The sequence below is a fragment of the Crinia signifera genome, chromosome 11 (genome assembly GCF_055691185.1).
Source record: "Crinia signifera chromosome 11, ASM5569118v1, whole genome shotgun sequence".
Lineage (NCBI taxonomy): Eukaryota > Metazoa > Chordata > Amphibia > Anura > Myobatrachidae > Crinia > Crinia signifera.
The window spans coordinates 42,579,843-42,589,619 of NC_139227.1; the positions used below are offsets into that span (position 1 = coordinate 42,579,843).

The 9,777-nt window shown below is 42.7% G+C and overlaps 1 protein-coding gene across 9 annotated transcripts in view; it reads right to left on the reverse strand.

Annotated features, from left to right (window-relative positions):
• The window catches only part of ZNF536 (zinc finger protein 536), a 557,864-nt gene extending 549,247 nt beyond the window's left edge, over window positions 1–8,617 (reverse strand). Inside the window, exon 1 of one of the 9 annotated variants that reach the window (XM_083163799.1) lies at window positions 8,334–8,617. The gene's annotated coding sequence lies outside the window, so the exon portion shown is untranslated. Of the gene's footprint in view, window positions 1–2,186; window positions 2,322–3,361; window positions 3,523–4,620; window positions 4,640–7,115; window positions 7,135–7,581; window positions 8,141–8,333 lie in introns of those variants that run through there. The other 8 variants (XM_083163804.1, XM_083163798.1, XM_083163802.1 and 5 more) reach the window with 8 other exon arrangements.
• Between the last annotated feature and the right edge of the window lie 1,160 nt (window positions 8,618–9,777).

Genomic DNA, 9,777 nt, shown 5'->3' on the forward strand with positions numbered 1-9,777 from the left:
GTTTAATGCACCTGCTCAACAATTAGCCTAAAACACTTTGATTAATATGCCGTTGCCCAGGCAAACACTTAAATGCAAAGAATATGTTGGTAAGAAAAAAATATTGACTGGCTTGATAATTAACTTTTCTTTAAAAGAGAGTGCTACAAGGAGAAATGCAAAGAGGGTGGGTGCAGGGCGATAGCAGGGTGAGTACATTCTGAAATCATTATGGTAAATAAGAGGGGTAAGTATGGGATTATGATCTGGTCGTTCTAGATTCAGCCAGCTCTTTAACTCCGACAACACTCTACAAGTCTGCATGGACATGAAGTTCAGTCTTCATGGGATAAGTAACAACTTAAATATTATGGGATGACATCACACTGTGGGATGACATCACTACCTACTGCCGGGGTTTTTAATGTATCAGACATTTTTTTTGTGCCTAAATATAACATGATGCAAATAAATAAATATAAATATCAAAGCCGGTGTTCCGCGGTACTCTGTTTTCACTTTAGTACGAATATATGAAAAACACAACGCGATTAGACGGGGATAAAGCTATAGCTGGCAGCAATCAACATTGATTTTGTATAAACCACATCATAAATGATGCACAATAGAGGAAGTGTCTCTATTATAGCTTCACCTACACCAGGAAAAGAGCAAAGAACATGAGCAGGTATTGCTGCACTATAGCCCTGTATGGGGTTCGTACCATGCCACAGCACACTAGCATCTCTCCTTCACTGCTGGGGAAAAACACAGAAGTTCTTTCAACTGATTAACTGTGTGATTGCCGCACTCAGCTGGCACTCCGGGGAGACAAGTGATGTTACATGGGTTACGTTACAGGCCGCTCCCCACTACAGACTACAGCCATGCAGAGCGTGTCCTACAGCACAATGATTTAACGCTTATTAAAGTAATTCAGGTTAGAAAAAGATATTTAGATTCTTATGTATCCATTACAACGTTTTTAAAAGTTAATATTTGATGACTGGAAACTGTTGAATTCAGCAAAATTATACATTTGAAGAGCATGAAAATTGTACACACGTTGGTTAGGTGTCCAAAAACTGATAGCCAACGACAAAAATTACAACAAAATTAAATAAAGAGATACACTATAAAAACAGCCCAGATCGCCAAATCAGTGTAAAAACATACTCCAGTTTAAAAGTGGTCTTTAGAAATCAAACTAACGAAGACTATCATTACACATTATCAGTTTGGTACAGTAACTCTGGTGAACAGTAGATTTCAATGATGACACCCTGTTGTTTTACTTTAATCTGTGAAAATGTCATTTGTGAGTACATGTGTGAGTGTGTGTGTGCATATATATATATATATATATATATTGTATACACACACATACACACACATACACACACACATGCATATATACACACATATATGAAACAAATATACACTGTGCACACAGATAGATAGATAGATAGATAGATAGATAGATAGATAGATAGATAGATAGATAGATAGATAGATAGATGGCCGGCACTCCACGGCTCAGTGTAGAATTAGCAGCACCATATACAGTATACAGCATATATATACAGAAAGCAAGCATACATTCTTCACACATACCTAGTAATTACAATTGTAAAGTGCAATGGAATATGCTGCACTATATAAGAAACTGTACATAGATAAGATATATATATATATGATAGATATGTAGATGCACACATATACATATACAGTGTATATGTATGTATATATATATATATATATATATATATATACACACACACACATAAATATATATATATATATATATATATAGAGAGAGAGAGAGAGAGCGAGAGAGGGGTGTATGTGTGTATTTATATACTGTATATATATACATATATACTTATACATACACAAACACACATACAGTATATTGGTACGACCTTTTCCAGAATCCTCTACATAAGCGGAAATGTTTTACCATGCAAAAACCTCCCGTATTATGGCCAATAATTGTTTAGACAAATCGGAATACATTAAAAGGAATTAAACAACCAAAATCACTTTCACCAGTGACCATGGGATTCTGCACTGTATCACAGGCAAGTTCCATGTGTTGTGTCTTGAGAAAGTTAAGGGATTATTCTCAGCACTTCCCCAAGCATGCCATAATCTCGCCCAATTAGGACACATACTTCCTACTGTACATCCAAAAAATGCCAACTCACCAAGACAGCATCTAGTCCAAGGGCCATATCCAATCTATCCCAAAAGATATTCATATAATAGGAGGCAACCCAGTCAGTGAGCAGTCAGAAGGGAGATGATCAGTACCATCCAGTGCTCAGGACGGTGGCAGTGGTGATGTTATCATCACTACGTATGCCTCTCTTTTATCTTAACCCATGAGGATGCCAAGGGGAGAGTGACACAGAGTATTGAAAAGCAATGTGGGGCATGCACATTTGCCCTTCACTGGCAATGAAAGGGTGTGGGAGAGAGTTCCCATACAAAAATACATTTGGATAGTATCACCGGGGGATTTGGTTGTCGCTGTAATCTTGTTTTGACACCTGTTAAACGTTTGCTCGAACTATAATAATAATAAAAACAATATGGAAAAATATGTTTGTTTGGTGAATGCCAGCTGCAACGTTTAAGTTGCAAATTGTTACAATAAAAGTTAGAAGTCAAACAAGACCAAAGTACTGCAAAGATTCCAACAACTATATTCATTCACAGTGCACAGAACTAGGACCGACGGCGACATATAGATAACATATACACCCAACATGCACCTGGATTTCTGATTGTTACAGACAAACTTCAGGATGTTCCGCAGCAGCGTCCAGACCTTAGATCTTCCCTAATCCAGATAACGCTACCTTACAAGAGAAAGGAGCAGACCTGGGCGTCCATCGAACAACTAATATAAAATGTAAAGTCGGAATAATGATCAAAGTCTGTGATAATGAATCGGCAGCTTGGAAGTGTCAGGCCTATCGATGCGTCAATAAAAATAAAGATTAAATACCAGAATTATATATTGGTAAGAAAAGGTCAATTAAAATCTTAAGTGGTGCCGTTTTCTAGTCAGATCCTAAAGTGTAAGAAAACAAAGCTGAAACCCATTACGGATTACCCCAGAGAGCAGAGTCGAAGTCACTTCGCTGCAGCGTCCCAGGACAAAAGGTTTTGATTAATAGTAATGTGTTTTCAATGGAAAAAAAATGTCTTCAGGCAAATCCCTGAGGTTAGAGACGGTAGAGGTAGCTTAAGTCACTACAACCAGAAATCCAAAGCACTTCAACAATGGATTTATACAGGACAAAAAAATTGTATACACCACCAAGTCATCACCCTAACACTGACAGATGGGACAAGCATAGAAACGGTTAATTACCCAAAAAAGTCTTGTGGTAACGACAGCAAGAGTCCCTGTTTTTCAGATTTCGTGGGTAGGGCTGATGGAAATATTTGTAATAATGGGATGCAGAAGAATGACATTACACTTTCGTCACTTACAATAAACAACCCACCAGGCTGATAAGCCTCTACTTCCTATACAGAATGTCTTTATTTTGTGACCTTGAGTGCGCAGTTTGCATGCGGTGTATTAGCTGCTGACTGGCATTATCTCTTAGTAAATAGTGTTCTGCGTGATACAACTCAATGCGGGTTATTGGGGTTGCTATGTCGCCCCTGGAGGGTGCCTGCTGCATTCCTAGTGAAACTGTCTGTGTCCAGTGTTTTGCAAATTACAGGGGTGGGTTCCCTGTCACAGAAACTCATTATCTCCCATCCTGAGAGGGAATGTTACAGCGATTCTCTGTGGGGTCTCACATCCTGCACTGCCAAAACACTGCCATTACACTGCCCCGCAGGCCCTGCACTGCAAAGACTGCTTCTCAGATACTGTCCTGCCATTACACTGCACCTTAGGCCCTGTGCTGCCGTTACACTGCACCTCAGACCCTGCACTGCCAATACACTGCACCGTAGGCCCTGCACTGCCACCACTGTTCCTCAGGCACTGCACTGCCATTGCACTGCATCTCAGGTCCTGCACTGCCCCTCAGGCCCTTCACTGCCATTACACTGAACCTCAGGCCCTGCACTGCCATTGCACTGCACCTCAGGCCCTGCACAGCCACCACTGCTCCTCAGATACTGTCCTGCCATTACACTGCACCTTAGGCCCTGCACTGCCATTACACTGCACCTCCGGCCCTGCACTGCCATTACACAGCACCGCAGGCCCTGCACTGCCACCACTGTTCCTCAGGCCCTGTACTGTCATTACACTGCCCCTTAGGCGCTGCACTGCCATTACACTGCCTTTCAGCACTTCACTGCCATTGCTCTGCTCAGGCCCTGCACTGCCATTACACTGCACCTTAGGACCTACACTGCCATTACACTGTCCCTCAGGCACTGCCACCACTGCCCCTCATACTCTGCACTGCCATTACATTGCCCCTCAGGCACTGCACTGCCACCACTGACCCCTAGATCCTTCACTGCCTCCACTGCCCCTCAGGCACTGCACTGCCATTACAATGCCCCTCATATCCTGCACTGCCACCACTGCCTGGCCTCATACACTGCACTCTGCCCCTTATATCTTGCACTGCCCCTCAGGCACTACACTGCCCCTCATACCTTGCAGTATCATTACATACTGTAGCAGAAGGAAAAAAAGGCGGGAAAGTGTGAGGCAGCAGCCAGAGCAAGCAGTGACCCAGACAGAGGGCTCAGCCCATCATCCTCTCCTCCTCCAGCCACTACCTCATCCTCACAGGGCTAAGAGACCCCACTCCATGTTTACACGCCCACACTGTCACCAGACAGAGCTGTCAACTTTAACCCCTCATGAATGGAGCCCACAACAATGCACCAGACAGCGTCTTATGTCCCCTTCATAGGCATGCACACAGTTACTATATGTATAATGCCTGCAGGGGACATAAGAAGCCCCAGAGAGGGAAATCAGTGCAAGACACACTAGCTGCAAAGTTACATGTGCTTCTATCTATCTATCTATCTATCTATCTATCTATCTATCTACATATCCAGCTATATACATGAACTTTGCAAATGCTATGTGATAAATATGGCGTCCCATCAGTCACTACACTACACTATGACACTATACATCCATCCTACATTAACTGGCTAATAATAATGTGTATATTCTGTAGCTGACATTGGAGGACGAGGTTATAGCATGTGTACGATTAATCTGGGATGTTTCTTCACAAACACACACACAGTACATACACATACATACACATTCGCAAACATACATAATGCATACAGTACGTAAATACACAATTACATACACGCTCACACATACATACATACACACACATATAAACACATACAGTACATACTCACAAATACACATACATACATGCATACACATACACACATATATATATATATATATATATATATATACACTCACACGCACACATACATACATACATACATACAAACACACATACAGTACATATACACAAATACACATACATACATACATACATACATAGTACATACATACATACATACATACATACATACATACACATTAAATGATACTCTCCCCACTGAGTATAACATCACACTACCTGACATTAGTAGCACAAGACTGAGCTGTAGATTGCAGCCAGACCTGTCCTGCAGACATCTGTTTCCTAAGGGCTCTGTCATGGGATTAATAATAATAAATAGATATAACATGACACATCTGGGATCACCTTTCCATGTGTAATGGGATAAGGACCCCCGGAGATTGTAGGGGGGTGGGGGACACAGGTAGACATCCACGTGGGTTCAGTGCTGGGATGGAGGGGTGACTATGAACAGCTGATGAAGTGGATGATACATAGGAAAAGCTGGGGACACAATGCCTTTTATTGTGGATGCAAAAGACCCCAGGGGTGCAGATCGGTCGGACGTTGATATATTTCATTATTCTGTTATCTATATACCAAGCTAAATATATATTTCCTGCCTGCAGAACCAACAAATCAGAACATTGTAAGAGCGATGACATTACAAAGAGTGTCTGCTCCCTGCCCAGGTCCCTCCAGTAATAAGTGCTAATTCCTCATCAGTCACTGGTTCCATGCAGGTCTCCCACTGCACCGCTGTCACACTGCACCCCACATCCCCAATGCATGTGCCAGATATAATGCTCAGTGATAGCCTGCAACTATAATGCATGTAATATCCCAGCTCTACCCCTATCTAGTCCTAATCTGCACTTTACCCACACACATTCCCAACAGATTATAACACAAGGCTGACAAGTACACTGATATATACACCCCCCCCCCCCCCCACACACACACACACACCCAACCCCAGCAGCTGCACAGACACAGCATCTGAAATAGTTTTATAATATATAATAGTTGTATAATAACCAGTTTATGTTCATCATAAATAAAACTATTTAAAAAACTACAGTATTAACCTCTTCCTGTCACTGAATTTTGGATAGTGGTCCCCAATACTGCTCGGGAAGACACTTTAAATGAAAGGGGGATCTGGTGTGATTTTAATCATTTGGGAGGGAACCTGCTGCAGAACCTCTTGAACAAAAGTGCAACAATGTAACAATGTTTCTTTCTCCATGATGGGCATGCTCTGCCAGTGACTGAGAGAAGCTGCAGCAGCGGGCATTGATTTACAGACAGGAGAATGACAGAGGGGGGCACTGGAAGCCTGGTGCCTGGGCTGGGGAAACATCCATCTACACTCCCAGCCAGACAGCCAGTCCACTTCCCAGCTCCCCATACAGCATCAGCAGGTGCAGCCAGTCAGGGGACCCGGGTGCCGCTGCCTGACTGGCATTTAAAGCCCCCCTCCCTTCTGAATGTCACTCCATAGCTCCTAGCACTATGAAAATGGCAGGTCCTTGAGGCTTTTTGCAACAACAAAAACATAATAGTAATAATAGTACTATATATATATATAGATAGAGATAGATATAGATATATAGATATATAGATATACATATATTCCTCCCAAGTTTGGCACAGGCTCCTCCATGCCCCCAACTACAGCAGCACCCACATGGACACAGGGGCATCTCTGCCAAACTTTCTCGTGCAACAGACCCCTGCAAACCAAAAACTTTTTTTTTTTACCGAAAATTTTTTATCCTTATCCTCCTCCTCTTCCTCCCCAGCAAACAAAAAAGTTCCCGAGCGATCCCTGATCTTGCAGCATCAGGCAGGAAGCAGGAGGAGGACGGGAGGAGGGTGCTACAAAAGTAACGGTCCTGGGAAGAAGAAGCAGAACAGTATAAAAACAAGGGTGAGCAGCGGAGGGGTCCTCTCCAAAAGGGCAACTGCCTGCTTCCTCCTCCAGGCTGAACGCCATGCACTGCCTCATTATCTGACAGCCCTTCTGCAAACGTCACTGCCAGGGATATTTAATTCTACAATAACCACACTGGGGGGGAAGCCAGGCCCCGTATACTGTACATCACAGCAAGAAGAAGAAGAATGCTGAGACATTGCATGCAAAACCCTCTCCCCAAGCACCATCCAACAGGGGGGTCCCCAAACTGGACAGCAAGCCAGTGCAATCATGCCCCCAGCTGCCTCTTACCTTTCACCCATGTAGCAGGGATTCTTCCTTGCAGAAAGTGAGCGTTTGCAAAAATAAAAAAATAAAAAGAAATTGCTGGTGCTCAATGAATTATGAGGCATGTCCATATGATTGACTAGATCATGTTATGTTTCGCTTTTGGGGAGGAGGAAAGACAGAGAGCGAGGGGAAGGAGGAGGGGGGGGGGGGAGAAAGTGCTGCCTCTGGGGTGGGTGGCAGGGGTCCCACTTGTCCTGAGTGTCCCCCAGCAGCTCACGGGCACAGAGTAATGTCAGCCTGTCCTCCTGGCAGAAATGATCCCGGTTCATTGATACAGATCATAAGACATTCCCATCCCTCGGACTCCCCCTATCTGGTAGGTGAAATGCATTGTACCATTAAAAAAAAAAATCCCCTCTCTCTCTCTCCATTGTCGTCTTGGCATAATTCACAGCAACTAGAGATAGCTCTTGCGGCATTTAAGCCTTTGGATGAGCCAAAAAAAATGAAGCAACTGAAACTGAGCCTGTGCAACAATCACCTAGCAGTGTGGTGCAGCAGTCCCAGGTTTGCACGGAGCGCACGATAGGCGCACACTGACCTTGACTCCGCTGACTTATATTAGAGACGCATCTGTGTGTCTCTATTAGGAGAGCAGCTCCTGCATTTGGCAGCCTTGCCAGGGTGGCTGGTGGCACTGGCAGAAGTGGGGTGCAGGCATGGCACGAGAAGAGAATCAGAGGTACAAACACAAGGCTTAGGTGCCCCCTTACCTGTTCCTGGAAACTATTTTGGGAAACTCCTGTCTCTTTCTCTCTCTCCCTGTTGTGGGTTAAGGGGAAAAGGGGGTCTTCTAGGATCAGTCCCAGATCCCTGCATCCGAGACAAGTCATCAGCGATCAAATGACGCTGATCTGCACTGTAACCTTGTGGCGGATTTAATGTAAATAAGAGCGCTATGGTGCCAATCGCGCACACACACAGCCACACACGCACACACACACACGCTTTAACCCGTGCGCGTCTGCAGCGCGTTCAATCCAGAGGCAGCTGCGCTCAGCTCCCCTCTGCTGGCAGAGCCAGCACAGCAGCGGCAGCTGCCACCCAAGGGGTTAACTCGCTGCCATGCCATCCTGCATTCCTCTCCATTAAATCTGACTTTTTTTTGTGTTGTTGCTGTTTAGATGCACTATTTAGGAGAACCCAGAAAACAATACCCACTGCCAAACCATTATGAAAATATGATTTTAATTAATCACGTAGTAGGCATGGAAATTAGCATACAGTAATTAAACTTACAGGGAGAAAGGAAAAAAAAATCATGGTGGTTATATGCCTTAAAGGTTCTGGAATAATGATTGCAATGAGTTTTATTAACAAACCATTAAGTTGTATTTATTATTATTATTATTATTATTATTATTATTATTATGATTATTATTTATTTATTAATTTTTGTATTTTATTTATTTATTTATTGTTGGGGCTCTTTTTGGAAAATATATATTATTATTAATATTTATTTTGTTTTTTTAAGCAGGTGGGGATTCGCCTGGTGCAATGTTGTATTTGCTGTACAAAGCCAGGAGAGAGGGGGGGCAGGAGGAGTACAGAGAAAAAGGGGGGGGGGGGGGGGGAATGCAATTATGGATTGTTGTCCCATAGTTTACAAAAGCCTAGTCCTCAATAGAGCCTTTGTTATGGGATTATATAATGATTGTAGAGTAATGATGGGAAAAAAAAAAGATTTGGTAATATTTGAAAAAAAAAAGACAGAAATTCAAGATACACCATAGGATGCTTGTAACTGGAAGGAAATGGGGTTACGCGTGACATTACAATAAAGAAATCGTAATTAAAAATAAAGACAAAAAAACTCTGAATCCGAGGGGTTATAAACAAAGGGGGTACTGTGATGTGCATGATTAAGAAGAGATGGAGACAGATTGATTATTCAAAATGCCAAGCCACAGGGACTCTTAAAACATTGATTCAGGTAAGACTAGTTTCATCTTGACTGAAATGAGTTCCCTTAAGATGCTGGGGATACATTTTAAATCTGTTTACTGCATCAATGAATAAAACCAGGATGCTGGCAGGTTCAAGACAAAATATGTCTGTCATTAGGAACATTAAGATAAAACTTTATACTCTTTTTCCTCCTTTGATAAATCAGGGCGTACTGTAAAAAGTGAATCCACCTTATACTGAAACACA